A 19,818-nucleotide genomic window follows, 5' to 3' on the forward strand; every position below is an offset into this window, starting at 1 on the left:
AACACTGATTATATGAATTCTAAACACATCAGAAGCCATACAGAGCTTGCCCTTAAATGGAGAAAGATATATTTTCAGAAAGTTAAATTAAATGTTTACATTTCACCAAGAACAGCTCTTGGCAATACTGAACATTCAAAATTTTTCTAAATAAATTTCTACTGTATGGTAATTTACAGATATTAAATTAAGATGAAACAAGCTAATGAATATCTACAGCAAAAAGAATAAATTATGAACTTGTTTAGACACTAAATGTTGGTTTAAGGAAGGTTTTAAAGTCATATGTTTAGATAATGAGCACATGAAAATAGTGGCTCTCTAAATCACAGATATAAAACTAATGACTAAAATACTAACACGTATTTATTTTTTATTAGTTATTCTAACTAGTACGAACGTCTTACTTTAAAACAAATCATTCAGATTAACAATCAACAAAAACAAATTAACAATCTGGTTGTTTTTGCTGCTGTGCAAATATCCATATTTGTGTTTATTGATGTTTTAAATTTAGCTCTGAAAAAGCAAGAATTCACATGACATATTTAGAAATCCCTTAAAAAAAATCTAAGCATTAAGGAATATTTTCTGCTATTTTTTTAAAGGTATAAAAAGATATTTTTGAATAACTGGGTAAATCTGAATACAGACTGGACATTAGCTGCTAATAAGGAAATATTTTAATGTGGTAGGGTTAAATTAAAAATAAAATCCTTTTCCATTAGTAAGTACTCAAGGATTATGGGCACGATGATATGTCTGGGATTGACCCTTAAAATACTCCACTTAAAAAGAAAGGGAGTAGCTGAAATAAAACTGCCAAGATGTTGATGGTTGAAGTAGGATGACGGGTATGTGGGGGGGTTCAGTACATGATTCTATTTCAGTGTATGTTTGCAAATTTCCATCATAAAAGGTAAAAAACAAAATAGGTGTTTTTCGTGAATGAATAATTTCCTTGAAAGTACACCCTCCTTCCACTTCAAATTTTACACCCTCCTTCCAATTCAGATTTTAAATATGTATACTGACACAGTGTTACATATTTCTCTTGCAGTGACTGGTTAATAAAGCAGCAGAGCATGTGTATCTTACTAACGATCACTCACTTTTATCAAGTACACCCCACAGACCGGGCACTGCACTTACTGACTACTGTGCACTGTTCATTTAATGTCTGCAACCACCTTTTGATCTAGGCTTGACTACTATGCCCATTTTACAGGTGGAGAAATTGAGGCTTGGAGAGCTGACATTTCTCACCGAGGTAAAGATAGCACCTGTCTGTGTTGGGATCCAGGCTCAGGCTGCCTGCCTCTAAAGTCTGTATGTCTAACCCTTGCCCATGCTGCCAGGTGGATTAGCAGGACTACGGATGTACTTATAATATATATAATAGCGAGAAGGAAGTGGGAAATGGCTCGCCCGTTTCTCCCTCGCCACAGCCATGGCTCGGGGCCAGACCTGTGATCCCCTCAGATCCAGCCTGGGTTCAGCCACAGATCAAGCCGTTGTTTGAAGCAGAAAAGGGGAAAGATGCTGCTCTCAGACAAAGAGGAGGAGCAAAGACAACCAACAGAAGTCTCTTCTCACTGACAACAGTTCTGCAACTGTTTTTTTTCCTTTTCCCCAATAATACAAAATAACTAAAACGCACAGTTTGCCTTTTTTGTGCCTTCTGATGCCTGGTTGTATTTTGCAGGACTTTGCCTCCGTTTTAAATCATTCATCACGCGGAGCCTCTTGTTTGGCGCAGGAGGCGGGGGCGGGGGGCCGGGAGGAGGGGGCTGGGGCAGCGCGTCCTGCGTGTGAGCGACCGCACAGCTGCAGCCCTGCGAGACCCCGCCCCATGAGCTCATCCCCTGGCAGCGCCGCGGAGGGTGACATCATGCTTCTGCAGGGCTCCGCCGGCCCGCCGCCGCCCCGGGAGCGCTCTCGCTTTTCCCGAGGACAGGAAAAATTAGCCTCGGTATTTCTAGCTGTTCCTGAGGAAATGGCATTTTATTCAAAGGTGTCGTGGGAAACTGAACACGCTGCCTGCATTAGTACCGGTTTCTGCGCCAAAGAAAAACAGAGCCTATCAGTAAATAAGTCACTGATTACTGTCCTTATCAGACTATGAAGGTAAGCGACGTTCTTCGAAAACAGGGTCCAATTACAATGGCACGAGATAGTCTCGGTGCTTCTTCAAAGTTATTGCAGCTGAAGAGTATAAAAAACCCCCACAGAAATAATATTAAATCGTAATGATCAGTGTATTTTTAGCTCTTGCTGTATACTAGGAATGATGCTAAATGTTTTACATATGTTATCTAATTTAATCCCTATTACAATCTTACAAAGTAGTCATAACCTTCCCCCTCTACCCTCCCTTCACACGCACACTTCACAGATGAGGAAACTGAGGCCTGGAGAGGGAGGTAATTTGCTAAGGTCAGACAGCAGCAATTGGCAAAGCCAGCTGGACTCTGATCCAAAGCCTACATTTAAAAAAAAAAAAAAATTTTAATGAAGGTACTGGGGATTGAGCCCAGGACCTCGTGCATGCTAAGCATGGGCTCTACCACGAGCCACTAAGGGGTAAACTCTTCCCCGCAAAGCCCTCACTGATCATCGCTGTGCTACATTGCTCTGCAGGCCACAGGACAGGCCTATGCATGGTCACGTTTGATAGTTACTCAATAAAAGGGAGGATTGTTTCCACTGAGAAATCACAGACTACCAAAACTGGGGTGTCTGCCACACTTGCCATTTCTCACCTCACTAGACACTCCATCTTGTAAAGGAGGAAGTCGAGGAGAGTAGTATTTATTAAGAACCTACTGTGAGATAATAGAAAACATAAATATAAATATAAATTACAAACATAAACATAAATATAAATATAAATATAAATATAGGTCTCTGCCCCTGGTTCCTAACACAGAGCTCTTAAAATTATAATTTACTAAATAAGAACTAGGAGCATCTTTAGTTCTAATACTTAGTCTTTGACCCCGGTTCCTGACACAGAGCTCCTGAATCCCTTGGGATTTTCTGGGTGAGAGGAGTGTCTTTTGTTCTAATGAGGTGGCTCTTGGTGGGCTTCTGTGTTGGGGCTGGTCATCAGCAAGACCAAGCAATGACTAGAAGCTTGGAATTTTCAGCCCTACCTCCCAGTCTCCAGAGAGGGAACAGGGACTGGAAATGGAGTTAATAATTGATCATGCCTATTGTGATGAAGCCTCCATAAAAATCTCCCAAAGTCTGGAGAGCTTCCAGGTTCATGAACACACGGAGATGCTCCTCGCCCCTTCCCACACACCTTGCCCTATGCATCTCCCATCTGTATCCTTTATCAGATCCTTTTATAATAAACTGGTAAACAGTGAGTAAACTCTTTTTTCCAGTCCTGTGAACTGCTCCAGCAAAAAGAAGGAGTTGTGGGAACCTCAGATTTACAGTTGATTGGTCAGAAATACAGATAAAACCCAGACTTGTGATTGGTGTCGGAAGTAGGGGGGCAGTCTTGTGGGACTGAGCCTTCTCCCTGACTTCAGATGCCAGTGGAGGAGAAGAAAGACTAGACAGAGAAGGTGGGAAGAAAACTACTAAAAGGAGAGGAAACGTGATGTGGCAAAATGCTCGCGCGTGTGGCTCTACAGTCCAAAGGATTTAGATTTGGGTACCAGCTCTACTACGAAAGTTGTAGACTCAAAGGCTTTCTCAGTTTCCTCATCCATAAAATGGGGTGATAAAACACTTCTCATAGCATTGTTGTGAAGATCAAGTAAGATCACATACAGTTCTGAACTTAGTGCTGGGCTGATTAGGTATACCGAACTCTCACCCACAGAGAACAGATTTTGATTACTACTGGAACTGCCCCCCCCCCCGCCCCAGGGCCAAGGTCAAATTTCTGATAAGCCCTATCAGAGAATCACCCGGATGATGGCTTCTTATCTGTGCCTAAAATATCTGTATATACAATTACACGCCCAGTTCTAACACCTATTAAACTAATTAGGCAGATTGATTTTAACAGCATCAAAATCTACGCTACAGGATACTGGAAACAGAACACTCCTGGGGAGTCGCACTAAGAAAGGGACTTCAAGCTGCAGTCACACGGCAAAGAAGTAGATTTTTTAAAAAGTAATTCCTATGAAAGGATTTCGTCTCATATTTAAAAGGAGAAGCACATATACTTCCGGAAAATATTCTCTGTACACTTCATGACTATATCTGAAATCATGCTGCTGGTTTAGCAATCCTTCACAGTAGTTGTGGATTTAGCTAATCATAATCCCAGGTGATAAAGTAAAATAATTATCAACAGTAAAAAATATTTTTTAATTTCTAATAAAAAAGCTAGATGTATTTTCTCCAACTGTGGGAACATCCGCATCCCCTACTATTTTAAACTGAATGTTTGCAAACGACATTACTTCTGAACTTTGCCCCAAAACAGTAAAGCTGGCGGTACATACTAGGAGGAAGTTAATCTCTGTAATGAAACAGAAACCCCTCAAATAACATGAGGTGAATTTGTTACAAAGTGAGAAATGAAAGGGGTGATATGGATGTTTCATATGCCCACGTTTTCATTAAATTTTGAAGAAAGAAATAGAATCGTATAATCTGATAACTGAAACTGACTTCTAAGACACTTACTTTAAATGCTCTTCTAACTGGAGCATTCCAGCTTCAACTAGTGATTTGGTGGCTGTCAGAAGGAAGCAACTACTTTAAAAACAGTTTGGGTTTAACCCATTATCTCTTAGACTGGCCTCTCTTTTTGAATAAATACTTGCCATTTGAAAACAAGCTGCCATGTCATGAGGACACTCAAGCAGCTCCTTGGAGAAGCCCACACTGAAAGGAACCAATTTCCCATTTATATATAAGTGAACCCTCTTCAAATGGCTCCAGCCCCAGCCAAGTCTTTTGATGGCTGTCCCCAGCCAATATCTGATGGCAACTTCATGAGAGACTTCGAGGAAGACCCAATTAGCCACTCCTGAATTTCAGACTCACAGGAACTACGAGAAAGATTAAGTGATTACTGCTGTTTTAAGTTACTCAGTCTTGGGATGATTTGTTATATAGCAATAAATAGCTAATCCACCCATCAATTAAGTTTTAAATTTCAGTTCTTGTTTTTTTCAGTTGGTTCACTTTTATAGTTTCTAGTTCTCTTCTAAAATTTCCAGTCTTTTAAAAAATCTCATGGAACATATTAAGAATATACTTTTTAAAAAGTCACCATGTGCTAAATTTTTATGTAGAGACTTGCGTTTCCATTACTTGTTCTTTTTCTTTCTTTTTTTTTTTTTCATTCATACTGTTTTATCTTCTCAGGGACCTGATTACTATTAATTAAGTAGTAGACATGGTAGGTGAAAATCTGTAGAAATAATCTGAAACTTTGATGGCATCCTCTTCCTTGAGAGATACTTTGCTGTTGGCAGGTTTAGAGACCAGCAATCTGGGGTCATCTTGATTCAATTTCAAGGATTAAAAATGATTTGAAATTGAGCTTCAGGCTTTTAGAGGACAGTCGACTTTCAGTTCATTCTTACTCCTAGTGGGTAGCTATTTAGTGTCTTAGTCCAAAGCCTGGAGTATGTACTAGCCTCATTCCAGCTTTGGCAGATTCTAGACTCCAGTTCCATTCCTCTATTCTGTAGGGCTGTCAGGAGCCCTGTTCAGCTTCTCAGCCTTTCAGGTATGTCTTCCAGTGGCCCCTTATGGCAGGCTCACTCCTTCTTTCCTTTCCTTTCCTTTCCTTTCCTTTCCTTTCCTTTCCTTTCCTTTCCTTTCCTCTCCTTTCCTCTCCTTTCCTCTCCTTTCCTCTCCTTTCCTCTCCTTTCCCTTTCTTTCTTTCTTTCTCTCTCTTCCTTCCTTCCTTTCCCTTCCTTCCTTCCTTTCTTCCTTTCTTCCTCCCTCTCTTTCTTTTTTCTTTCTTTCTCTTTCTTTCTTCCTCCCTCTCTTTCTTTTTTCTTTCTTTCTCTTTCTTTCTTTCTTTCTTTCTTTCTTTCTTTCTTTCTTTCTTTCTTTCTTTCTTTCTTTCTTTCTTTCTTTCTTTCTTTCTTTCTTTCTTTCTTTCTTTCTTTCTTTCTTTCTCTTTCTTCTAAGGGTCTAATAGCATCACTTCCACAAACCACTCTCATACTGTAAGAATCCGTATTCTTTAAATCAAGTTTTGAACAACTGCCAATCCACTCATTTATGACAAGTCAGCTGGTCAGAGCAGAATATGAAAAAAAGAAAACTTCTGATAGAAATAAACAGTTTCGAGAGAACGTCAAGCAAATTCCTCTAAGGCCAAATCACTGGACAGGCAGGCCACTGCTCCTCAGAGTCAGCCTCCAGAAAAGGGCCAGGCTGTGGTTCTGTGGAGCACCCCGTAGAATATCCCCTACTGTTTTCGGGATCATTTGATACTATCACTATGTCGGAAAGCCTACCTAAAAATTAGTTACTGAACAAAAGAAAGAAAGAAATGTTTCAAACACATAAGGAAATCTTATTTTTATAGTAATAAGACTACTAGTAAATATTCACTTCTCGAAAAGGTCAAAATTTAGACCAACCCTCCTACTTAGAATACTAGCTGTCTAGTATAAGATCGAACAAGATAAACTAGAACTTAACCTGTCAGGTACCTTTGATTAGGAATGGAGGAAACAAACCTTACGTGTAAAATGTCATTTTAAAAGGAATATGTATTAAGTATGTATTACAGACAAAACCTCTTTTTCCTGCTGAAATATAATTTATCTAAAATAGAAAGATGAACATTTAATCACAATGCCTTTGCAAGTTTTACCCTGTATCCCAACTGAGTAACAGGAATTTTAGAAGAATTACAGAATGAGAGAATCACACTCCTGATTTATAGATTTGGGACTCAAATGTTCAGAGTAGGTTATTTGTTGATTGTATTTTTGCGTCCATCATTATCTATTGGTGGCTATCGGCCACCTGAAGCTGGTCCTCACACTATGACATAACCACTAAAGGTAGACTGTATCTAATTAATCATCAAAATCAAATTTCTCGATTCATCACTACCATGTCTTGGATTTGTTTCTCTCTCTAACTTTTCTACTCTTTCCAAATCATCTTGCAAATGGTTTATTTCTCTTACCCTCTCCCTCTGGACACATCCTCTCGGTTTCTATCTGCTTAAGGACCTTCAGTGGCTTCTGGGGACTCAGCCTGGTCTTCAAGACTTCAATGTCATCTGATCTTGGTCTCCGTATTAAAAATCACTTCCCATTACTTTTCAAACAAACCTCTACTTTACATAAGTCAGTCATTTCCGTGTTCCCCACACGATGCTTACTTTTTGCTTCTGAGATTCTCTTCCAACTTAGATGCTCTCCTTTCTCCTTATTTATGCAAACTGTATCCATGATTTGGTCATCAAATACCAAGGACCAAGCACTCTTATTTATAAGGACCAATCACTACCTTCTCCTATATATCTTGTCTCTTAAACCTGATTCATGCTTGTAATTCCTTTTCTTTGAAATTATATTTTATTCATGGTCTAACATGCAAACATTTGAAGTGCATTATATATCAGCTTTCATTTTATCAATGGTGTTGCAAACCTGCTGAGTCAGGGGATAGAATCTTTATAACCCTCTAAAGTGCCACTCGCAAAATCCATGCTTAACAAATGCCTTTGAAATATATTCAGCCTAGTATCCAAATCTAAGTAACAGGCTTTTCATTGGACCATGATCAGCCTGCTCAGCCCAGGAGTTACCATTTGTTCCACTCCTTTTCCAGCTGCCCAGATGACAAAACAGGAAGGTTAGAACTCATTTTGGTAGAGACCTGACTCCTGCTGGATTATTTCCTTCCTTGGGTTATGCAAGGGGATGAAATGACAAGCTCTTCTATGTTAATTATAGGTTCTCTACTTCATGGCTCCATGTTTTCAGTATAAAATATGCAGACCTTTTTTCTTGGCCAAATAAAGGATATTTAAACAAATTGGTAAATATTTCCTAGATGACTTAAGCAGGTAATTCTTTTAGACTCATATTCAGAAAATGTTGCTTTGGTACTCACATTTGACAGAGAGAAAGAAAATATAAACAGGAAAGAAGGAATTCCAGTTTAGTACATTAACCAAGGAAAACATTAACTGTCCTTTGGAATACAGTCCACAAATAGTCTGTTTTGCTGCTGCAAGGTCAACAGAATTATCCTGTGGTTTCTCTGCCTAGTTGATAAACTCCTTTGGTTAAAGATTGCTTCATTCCTTTCAAAGGAGGCTGCCTGTATGATCACATGCTATTTCAGTGGACAGTTTTTGAATCTTTTTTTTTTTTTTTGCAACACATTTTCCCCAATGCATAAAGCCTATTTTGATGAAATAGCAAGAAATACAACCTTCTGCTCCTAAGTTCAGAAGTCTTAGAATTTTGGTAGCTCTTATTTAAAACTTACTGATTCTAAACCAGTGGTCCTTTACTCTGACTGTCCATGAAAATTACTAAAGAAGGTTTTAAAACATATTGATACTTGCCCATCACAGAACTTTTCATTTAATTAATCTGGACTAAGGCTTTGGACCCTAGGGTTTTGTTTTGTCTTAAAAGTTCACCAGGTGATTTTAATGTGCAGTCATGGTTAAGAATCACTGTTAAAAGTGGAGACAAAATGGGAGGGCCAGAATAACAGGGGAAGAAAAATAAGTTTCTGAACAGTAATAATAAAAACTACAATTTACTGAGTGCTTATATATGTCTACCAGGCAGTATGTGAACCATGTATCATACCCTGTCAGTTATCTATCGCTGTGTGACAAATTACCCTAAAGCTGAGTAGCTTAAAACAACATTAGTGTCTCACAGGTTCAGGAATTTGGGAGTCACTTGGCCTGGTGTTCTGGTTCAAGGTTACTCTTGAAGTTGTAGGCAAGACAGCCAGGACTTCAGTCATCTGAAGGCTTGACTGGGGCTGGATACCCCTTTTATAAAAAAGCTCAGTGGCAAAGTGGTTGGCAGGAAAATAGAGTTCTTCACTGACTGTTGGCAGAAGGGCTCAGTTCCTTACCACGTGGGTCTCCTCCGAGCTGCTTGAGTGACTTCGCAACACGGCAGCTGGCTTCCCCCTCCCCGAATAAGCGATCCCAGAGAGAGCAAGGAGGAAGTCACTGGCCTTTTATGACCTCATCTTGGAAATTACACATCATCAATTATGCTACATTTTACTCACTAGCAGTGAATCACTAAATATAGTCTTTTTTCATTAATGTCCTTTTTTCTCCTCCAAGATCCATTCAGGATACCACACTGCATTTAGTTGCCATGTTTCCTTGATCTGGGAAGATTTCTCAATTTTTATAAGTTTTTCAAGATCTTGATTTTTTTTTAATTATTCAAGTAGAGTCAGTTTACAGTGTTGAGAGATCTTGACTGGTTTTAAGGAGTACTGATCACTTATTTTGTATCATGTCCCTCAATTTAGGTTTATCTGATGTACTTGTTCATGACTAGACTGCAGTTACGAGTTTTTGGAAGGATTAGCACAGGGGTAGAGTGCGTTTCTCATCACACCACCTCAGGAGGAAGATCATATCAACACAATGGCTCTCTCATCAGGTTCACCAGGACCATTAGATTAAAGGGGTATCTATCAGGTTTCTCCACTACAAATTTAGTATTTTTCCTTTTCCATGCTCCCTTCTTTGGAATTGAATCACTAAGTCTAGTCCATACTCAGAATGAAGGGAATTAAGGTCTACCTCCTGCAGAAAGGGTTTCTGCCCAAATTATTTGGGATTCTTTTGTCGGGAAGATTTGGGTAGACGTATTTTAAAGCTGCATACATAAATTCTATCATTTAGTTTTTACAGCAATCCTATAAGGACTACTGTTATTCCTCCTTTATAGATAAGACATCTACAGCTCCAAAAAGTTGTCATATGCCCGAGGTGACACAGCCAGTAGACTGGACCTGGTATTTAACAGGAAGCAAGTCTGATTCCAGAGTTTATATTCTTTTCACTGAACCCCTTAACCTTTGCACTAAATAAGAATCTGCTTTTAGCATCATTCAACTGTGGTTTTAATATTCTAGAAAATTCCCAAGAACTCGTTAAAAAGGGCAATACAGAGCTTGCTTGATTATACCTTGTGGCATATAGTTTCCCAGATGTATGTCTGATTTTCCCAATCCGACTTAGAAAGCTGTGACAGAGTTTCATATATCTTGCTTCCCCTGAACACCTAATACGCAGGCACTCAGGAAATGCTTATTGGCGGGAGAGAAAATGACTCCTCCTCACAGTTTCCCACGCTGTCCTAGATGTCTACCAGGGGATGCCAAAACTTAGAATGGTTGATCCCTTGGTACTCAGCCCCAGGGCTAAGAGCTGAGGGCATGACAGGGTTCACATCAGAATGACTGACTAGAACCTGGGGAAACTGTAGGCTAGAACTGTAGGAAAAGCAGGAAGTGTTCATTGAATCCCTCTTTCTACTTTAATGAGCAATTGTGACTGGAGAGCAGACATCAATTTGGGTTATTTAACAAATGCTCAGTCCACTCAGGCAATGGGTAGAATTTTTGGATTTCAAAAATAGTGTGTTATTGTCATCCCACCAAAGATTAGGAATCACACTTCTGGGTCATACGTAATAAGTCATTTTCTCCAAATCTTGGGTATTTGGGAATCTAGAATCCAGGAATCCATTAGTCTTTCCATCATCCTCTCTTACATGGCAGACAGACATCCAGATGGCCCTGGTGGATGTTTCACACTTTGGTTTCATTGGAACACTGTCTCCCTGGGATACAGAAGCAAACTTCTCTAATGCAAAGGGAGGCAGCAAACCTCCAGTCTTCTCTCCCCATCCTTCCTGACCCTGTCCTGTTTACTGTGTAGATGGATAAATGGAAGAGTCCAAAGGAAGGGGCTAGTTCAGGATATGTTAACATGCTAACAAACTTAGGAGGGGCTGAGCAAAGCCCTCCCTAGGAAGAAAATAGTTCATCAGACAATTCACTGCAAAACATTTTCCTTCCCTTCAGCCTTCTAGCAAGAAAGGATGTTCGGTAGCCACGTCTGGTTTCTCTCTCCTCCATTCAAAGCAGTCTCTTAGAGCAGCAGAAAAGGAGGGGAAGGTTGCTTCCTTGCCTATGTCAATAGTTAAGAGACTCTCAGGTCTAGATCTTTACTTACAGACTCCAGGGAAAAAGAAAAAGCCTTCCCACAAAACAATATGACGCGTAAGGACTCAGAATTTATAACTATGCTTAAGGATGCATCTCTGTGATGTTAGTCGGTAAACATTCTTACGTGTCCCACTAAATAAACATGAACTAAAATGTGCACTGGAAAGAGAGAAGCACGTGCCTGGGGATGTTCAGAAAAGCAGGCAGGTTTCAGAGCTGCCCAAGCAGCTCTCCCGGCTGCACGGTACCATCCTGCACACTTCCCATTCTGGCTGATCTGTGAGGGCGACTGGTAGCTCAGGCAGTCCCGAGTCTCTTCTCCAGCCCATCACCGTCGGCACAGTGAGCTGGGGAGGGCCCAGCAAACTGGGATTCAAATCCCCACTCTGCCACCTACTACGCACGTGACTTAAGCAGGTGAATCACTCCCTCTGTAGCTCAGTCTCCTCACATGTGACACAGAGTCATCAATGCCTGACTGCACAATGGATGCTTCAGTACATGATGGCTTTTATAATTGTCAAATGTCCCTTTCTAGTTAACTTAAGCCTTAAGGATAGTGAAATGTGGCTCTAAATTAAGAAAAAAAGTTAGGAATTTTCATGATAAAACCAAGTGTGTGGCTTCGAGGCTGCAGAAAAGGAAGACATTTCTAGAGTCGAAATGAGGTTAGTGTAAATTGAGGTGTGTTGTAACTGTAAGTTAAGTGCCATATTTTGAAGACTTATTTTGGAAAAAAATCTAAAATATCTTATTAATAATTTAAAAATGTTGATTACATGTTGAAATAATAATGTTTTGAACATGTTGGGTTAGACAAAATATAATTTATTAAAGTTACTTTTCACTTTTTAAAATGTGGCTACTAGAAAACTTAGAATTACACGTGTGTTTCACTATATATTTTTTTGGCCCATGCTATTCTAAGAATGCTGAAGTAGCAGCAAGAGAAATACTTCATTAAATTACACCCTATGCCATGAAAGAGTTAATGCATCTCCCCAAGACACTGCTTGAAAGTAACTCAATCACAAGACAACATGAAGCCAAATATGTCACAAACTGCTAATCACGTCATTAAATATAGTCTCCCCTGTTGCAATGTGTAATCACTTGTGAGAGCAAAGAGCTTAGGGACTTTCAAATCATGGAAAATTTCAAATATCCATTCGAGAAATCTTCTTGTCATCCCTGCTACATTTGTCTTGATCTAATCTGACTGCAATTTAATACAGACATTTTTACCACAATCCGCAAGTGCACTCAACTGGCACAAATATACTTATTTATGTACAGAGCCAGGGAAAGGGTTATCTTTGCTTAAAATAATGTGCTTAACTAATGGACTGTTGCTTTTACCGTTGGGGAGGCCACAGATAATAGCAAGACACACATAACTAACCAATATTCAACATTCATGTAGCTAATTACATGGTTTATTTAAACTAGAGGAAAAACAGATGCATCTCCATTTTTGATTGATCTTCAAAGCTCAGTAGATCATAAACTTTTAACTTATCCCCTTGTGGCAGTAAATTGCTATAAAAAGCAATCAAAACAATATGAAACAAACAAAAAGAAACAACCCCTGTGTGTACTGATGAACTTTCTTTTAGAGCAATCTCTGTTTAATCATTTAAGAAAAACATTTACATTTGGTATGGTCAACTTTTTAAATGTATAAGAATGAAAATTGTGGGTTTTTTTAAAGAAGCAACCCATCTCAAAAAAAATTAATTAAAAAAAAAGGGAGACCTATCTTTTGCATTCCTGTTACATCATGTATCATTCTTTTCCTTAATTTTTCTATAATATAACTTAAGTATAGGTATTGTCATCTCAACATACTTAATACAAAGAATTTAAAATTCCTAAATTCGTAATTAGGGAACTAAATAATTTTACTTCTTTTTGAGCCCCTCTGGAATTTTAAAGTCGTGTTACATTATATTTTTGATGGCAGCCCTTCCTTCTTCAGTGTTATTATCTACTGTACTAAACTTTAAAGATAATCAAGATAAAAAGAGAAATTTCAATTCAAGGAATCCCTTGAGCACAGAGGGAAATTCCTTAGTTACAGCTGCTGGGGCTGTGACAATTATGCAGCTAAGTTCCAGCACCAGAAAAATGTTCTAAGAGGAAATCTAACTTCCAGAAGAAGTAACACTATGTGTTGATTACGTCTGGTATCTTAATACATCGGCCACTTAACCCAGCCAAAGTTTTAAATCAGGGAAATACCTTAAACTTATAATAAATAGAATTCTCTAAAAAATTCCCATTTAGTTTTTCTAGAAAACATGTGTATCTCAACAGGAAGGATTCCTACGCATAAGTGTATCCATTAAAGAATTACTTTGCAAACTTTGCAATTCCTCTTTCTGAGCACGGTCAAATTCCACAGATCAGATTACAGCTGCAAACACATGCACTTCAAGATGAAGTGGAACACGAACTTGGAACCGAGCAGATTCTAAAGACAGACAGAGTGTACGAAACAGGAACAAGCAGGCCCTTTGGAAAGATAAGGAAAACATCAAAATCGTCTCAAGTGCTCTTAGCTGATTAAACATATTTCTGCCAAGGGAAAGTAGATTTAATTCCCTACCTTGTACCACTCCGACTTTCTCAGGAGTCCTGTGAGGATTGCAAAATGGTGCAATCATTTTGGAGAACTGTGAGAGTTCCTTATAAACTTAAAGAAATACCTACTCTATACTTTCAGGTATTTACCCAAGAGAAATGCAACCTCACAAGGAGAACGTCCTCAGAACTGCCGTGAAGATTAAATGCGATCCCGTAGGTGAAGGTGCTTTGCACAGAATTGTGCGCATGGTAGAAGCTTATTAAATATTTTCAATCTCCTTTTGTGTTTTGGGGTGTAATCGAGTATAGGATTTCAATATTGCAGACTTGGGCTTATGTCCTAGCTCTGCTATTCACCTGTTGTATCTATTCATCCAACCCTTCTGAGCACCTACTCTGGGTCAAGCACTTTTTTAGGTGTCGGGGATATCATATTGAATGTGTTGGTCCAAGGCTGTACTCTCATGGGGTTTCACTTCTAGTGCCTTGGGTAAGATATTGAAGTTTTCTGAACTTCCATTTCCACTGCCATAATTCAGGTCATTTCAGCACCTTTGATGGACTGAATTGAAGGGGGGGGCACACGAACCAACCAAATAGAACTTGTACTTTTAAGTGTTTTACAAATCCAGGAGAGGCAGCAGAAATGGATACAAATTCAATGGAGAATAGGAGGTGCTGTGAGAGGGATAAGGACTCAATGCTGTGGGGGGCTCTGAACTCTGCTTGGTGGCAAGGAGACTGGTTGGAGGAGTGAGTCAGGGAAGGATTCCTGGAGGAAGAGCATTTAAATGCAATCTGCAGAGTAAACCAGGCAAAAACATATTCACAAATTCACTGTATTATTGGAAGAGAAAATGAGAAGATAGTTGTGAAAGCACTAATCAGTCCATAAAATCTTTTATAATTTAAAACATCTCTATTTCCACTTTAAGGGCAATAGTATTAAAATGCAAAATTGGTGTGTAGTTCTGAATCCAGTTTATACCCTCTCTGACAATATGTTGTCTTCCCCAATGCCTGTGCTTAATCTGAGCTTTCCACATCTGCTTCCTCGACCCCAGAACTTCGAGCTTTCTGCTTGAAGGAATCAAATAACTGAATACATTGTTTATTATCATACGGGGCCGATTCTGACTTCCAGTCAAGTTTCAGGGATTGGCTAAATTTACAGTCTGTGGTGTAGCTCTGTGGTCAGCCACACTGGCCTCTAAGCATGAAACAGGCTTTGGAAACAACCAAGATTCTTGCTCTCCTGGAATTCATCGAACACTTAATCTTTTTTTTTTTTTTCAATTTAATTAAAAGGCTCTGTTTATGGGACTTCAATATGGTTTATACCATAAATACCCAGAACTTTAAAGTGGCACAAAAAACACTAAGGCTGCTGAAATACTTTTGATCTGCATATACTGTTTGTTTTATATGCTCTACATACCTCTAGGGAAAAAAAAATGGAAGTAGGAAGTGGGACTGGGGACAAAGGTTTAGAAAATTCCTCTTTCCAAATACTGTGGCATTAAAATGAACTTGGATAAAGGATGCCATTAGATAAATGCAGACTCTGTTCAGCACATCCTCACCCCATGGCATGCACTGAGGCTGACTGAAAGTTTTCATGATCACGTCAGCAATTAGCATGAAAATCACTCCAACCACATGAACCTTGAACTATTTAAGTAGCTTTAAAAAAAAAAAAGTTTAAAGTACTTCATTTTCCTCTTAGGAGGCTGCAACAGTTGTTAAATAGAGTAATACTTCTATTAATGGGAAATGTTTATGGAAATGTTATATTCCATCTTCAGAAACAGCTGTATTATGGTCAGATGTTAGAGGTGTTTTCTGGATTGCCAGCAAAAAAGGGGGGTGTGATAAAAAGATGCCCCTCCCCCAGATAACGGCAAGTGTACACCCAGAAACCAAATCAGTAGTATACGTAACAAAAGTGAGCGCCGTGCAAAGTTTAATGGAACGCTTTCCCCAATCTGAGTATACTCAGAGCCCTCTTGTGAACAGGGAAAGTGTTATGATGAAAGAAGAATGAAAGATTTCCTTATTCCTTGGAAAGGACAAGCTGATCAACAATAAAAGGTGCCCGAGGCATCTGGGTTAAGGCCATCGTTAGTCCTGCCAGCCCTGCCATCAATGCCTTCTACTCCCGACCTTGGAGTTCTAACTCTGTCCTGGAAGAGCCTCACAGGCTTCTCTCACAGCGTGGTGACCCAAACCAATGTTTCAGCAATATCCTGCTCTTTTTTAAACCACTATATAAAATCCACATCTTAGATTAGTGGAAATGGTCAAGGAATGAATGGGTAATGATTGTAGGAAATGGCAGGAGAAAAAGCAACTTGTAATATCACATGATATCACTTATACGTGGCATCGAAAAAAAGGACCCAAATGAACTTATTTACAAAACAGAAACAGATTCACAGATACAGAAAATAAACTTACGGTTACCAAAGGGGAAAGGAGGGGGGGAGGGATAAATTAAGACTTTGGGATTAGCAGATACAAACTACTAAACATAAAATAGGTAAACAACAAGGTCCTGCTGTACAGCACAGGGAACAATTATATTCAATAACTGGTAATAACCTATAATGAAAAAGAATATGAAAAAAAACATATGTGTATAACTGAATCACTATGCTGTACACCAGAAACTAACACAACATTGTAAATCAACTATACATCAATTAAAAAAAAAAAGAAAAAGAAGAAGAAAAATGGAAAAGCAACTTGTTTTTGAGTGGGAAGAGGAAAGAGTAGGAGAAAGTTCTGGAAAGAAAAAGACTGACCAGGGCAGGGGAGACTTGGCTTAGAATCAGGAAAGACAGCAAATTTTGGAAAGAAAGTAAAGAAGGCAGTTAACTGGTCTGAAGGTGTCTTCTCCAACTTCTAGTCCTCTAGGAGCCACATCGAGCCTGGAGAGGAAGGCGGGGAGAATTTCACTTCAACCCCTGTTCCTTTAATACGTGTTTATTCAGCATCGAACTGTCTAATCTTTGCTGTGCCTGCTGGGGATCCAGCAGCAAACCAAGCCCTCGCTCTCGTGGAGCTTAGACTGTGGGAAGGTCTAAAGCAGCTGGAGATGCAGGCTCCTCCCCCAACTAGCGAGGTGTGCTTTCAGCCCCTATGCCCACAAAAGAATGGTCCCTTCCGCCTCCTAAGGACTAAACAAATTTAAACTATCTTCAAATGACCAACAGGCTTTACCTCCCTAGGAGATTACAATCCATTGAAGTCAAGGACTGTATCTTATTTTCTTATGTTATCATTTAATGTAGAGCCTGATGCATTTAATTAGCATGTAGTTAGCGTTCGGCAAATAGCTTCTGAGGAAAACTGTCCCTGTGGGGAGCAGCAAGAAGTGAGCCCTTGTGACGCCGCCCCGGGGGAGTCAGTCACCCATCCAAGGGGGGACCCATCCTCCATCCCTCTTCCGTTCCTTCTTTCTTTACCCGAGGTGATTTTTCAAGCTGGATTTGGTCCATTTGGATTTTTCCAGGAGTGTAGACCTTCTCTCTCCAGGTCTGTGCTGACTCCTTTTAGGTGTTTGTTCAAACAGAACTACTTTAACTTTGGCTTGAATTTAGTACCCAGGAAGCTTCTAGTCACCTGTCCTTTAGGTCGATCAGGACTCCTCCTGGGTGGGCAAGTGAGTTCAGGCCGGGAGTTCAGAGGACTCTTTCCCACTCAGCAAAGGGATGGTCCCTCATTCCTTCCAGCACACCCCCTCAGGCAGCTGCGACGCTGATCAGGGCTGGCACAGGGAGTGATCCTGGGGGTTCACTTAGAGCCATCCAGTCTACTCCTAGAAGAGTCAACGAGGGCTGGATGTGCTAGAACTGGGGGCCAGCTGTTACTCCCCACTCTCGCTCACTCAGAGGGGTGGGGACTCCTCACATCCTCAGGCAGCATTCAGTAAGCATTTGTCCAATAGAAATACAATACCAGCTCATATGTCATTTTGAATTTTCTAGTCACCACATTTAAAAAAAGGAAAGGAGAAATTAACTTTAATAATGTATTTATTTAGCATCACATGTAAAATATTGTCATTTCAGCGTGTCATCAATATAGAAATTATTAGTGAGATCTCTTTTATCCTTTTCCCCAACCCCATACAAAGTCTTCCAAACCCACTGTGTATTTTAAACTTAGAGCACATCTCAATTCGGACCAGTTGCATCTCAAAGCTCAACGTGGCGACTGGACCAGATCACTCAGCTCTAAGGAGAATAGGGAAATCTCTGAGGACATCTCAGGGTGGTTGTTCGCAGACATGTCTTTTTGCCTTAATATCAGTTTAAGAAAAACAAACTGTTCAGAAACTATCAGCACTAACAAATGATGTGGGAAAATGTTTACTTTTGAAACAGACTACATACTAACTTAATTTTGACAAAAGAATGTTAAAGTGACACTTCTGCTCCATTTCAGCCATTGGAATCTTAATATCTGGACACATCTGAGAAGTGACAAAGCTGAGGACACTTTTCACACTTCCATCCGGTGATCACCATAATGATCACACCGCGAAGTGAAGAGGGAGCCAAGATGCTTCTCACCGCTGGGGTGTTCTGCCCTGACCAAAGGATGCTTCCTGGGGTCTGTCCACTGCATCTTTCTGGGTCTTTGTTTACAGCGACAGGACAAGAGCCCTGCAGAGCGGCAAAGAAACAGACTGCATCTTGGTTTCCAACCTGTGGACCATGATGGTTTTGTGGTCCGCATGGACACTAACGATTGTCCCTCGACAAAATAATATTTAATTTTCAGTCAAAACTATCTATCGACTGCTAGTTAACATATAATGGAAAAGAATCTGAAAAGAATATATATATATATTTATATATATAAAACTGAATCACTTTGCTGTATACCTGAAACTAACATTGTAAATTGACTACACTAACTACACTTCAATAAGAAATTAAAGATAGAGACCCTGTCTATTGACTGCTAATTATGAGGTAAGCACTGTTTCTGGGGCTACACATTGTCCCCCTTCTATTTGTTACTATTTCCCAAATATACATAGAAGATATCATAATGAGTAAAATAAAAATTAATGTAAAAGTATTAATGAATTACTAGTAGTTACCTCGTCCTTGCATCTTCCCCAATCAGTGGAATCTGAAAGTACACGTGAGGATTTGTGAAGTTGCCTGATGTTAAAGTGTGGTCTTTCGGCATCACATGTCACTATCTACCAAGTTGGTCACCACTGTTCTGCTTTCCTTCCAGTGGTCTGGCTCATTGTCAGCCAGGATTCTCTAAAGTTGAGAACCTCCCACTGCTTCTTTGTTACTGAGTTCATGTCTCTGGTTAAGAAACACTGGTTTTGAACCAACTACATGCTGAGATTAATTGCTTAATGTTAATACATTCAACACAGATGATTGCATTATATAACACGTACCAGCTACTCTGCAGTATCTCCTTAGGCATAATAAGCTTTTACCGTAAAAACCAAACCAACATTAATCTGCAAAGCTGTCATTTTACATCCACTGCCAAGAAAAAAAAAAAGAAAAAAAAAACCAACAAAGTGAGATAAAGTAAACCTTTATCAAGGAATTGGACCCAATTATCAAACCTGTTCTCTTCATCCCCTTTAGGCAATCTGATTTGTAAGCTGAGGTTCCAAAGTACATTTTATTTAATTGCTGAGGGCGAGAGCTTCAGTAGGTGTTTCTGAGTTAAGCTCTTTATTGTACTGACCTGCTCTGCTTCTGGGGAAACTGAAAAACAACCTTTTAAAGCTAGCATTTCCAAGCTGGTCTACTCAGCCTACTAGCTCTATTTCCTTTCAACTGCATCAAGAGTAAACAGGTAGGGAAGATAAAGAGCCTCCCCTGTGAACAAGCGAAAGTAGTTAGGTTTCAAAGCTGGCTGGTAGAGGGGAGGGTATGGCTCAGTGGTAGAACGCATCCCTAATATGCACAAAGTCCCGGGTTCAATTCCCCAATGTCTCTATTAAAAAATAATTAAATAATATAAAATAACAAAAGTACAGGGTCTGAGCATAAGTCTATC

At 39.6% G+C, this 19,818-nt stretch overlaps 1 protein-coding gene and 1 long non-coding RNA gene across 2 annotated transcripts in view; one reads left to right on the top strand and one right to left on the bottom strand.

Annotated features, from left to right (window-relative positions):
* ZNF704 (zinc finger protein 704) overlaps nucleotides 1-19,818 on the bottom strand; it is a 178,741-nt gene that overhangs the window by 71,434 nt on the left and 87,489 nt on the right. The gene's annotated exons all lie outside the window — the stretch shown is intronic.
* LOC135319679 (uncharacterized) lies at nucleotides 1,890-18,865 on the top strand. The gene is made up of 2 exons (XR_010378487.1): nucleotides 1,890-2,127; nucleotides 18,220-18,865. It is a non-coding gene; the product is annotated as an uncharacterized LOC135319679 (long non-coding RNA).

The sequence above is a fragment of the Camelus dromedarius genome, chromosome 30, assembly GCF_036321535.1.
Source record: "Camelus dromedarius isolate mCamDro1 chromosome 30, mCamDro1.pat, whole genome shotgun sequence".
Taxonomy (NCBI): domain Eukaryota; kingdom Metazoa; phylum Chordata; class Mammalia; order Artiodactyla; family Camelidae; genus Camelus; species Camelus dromedarius.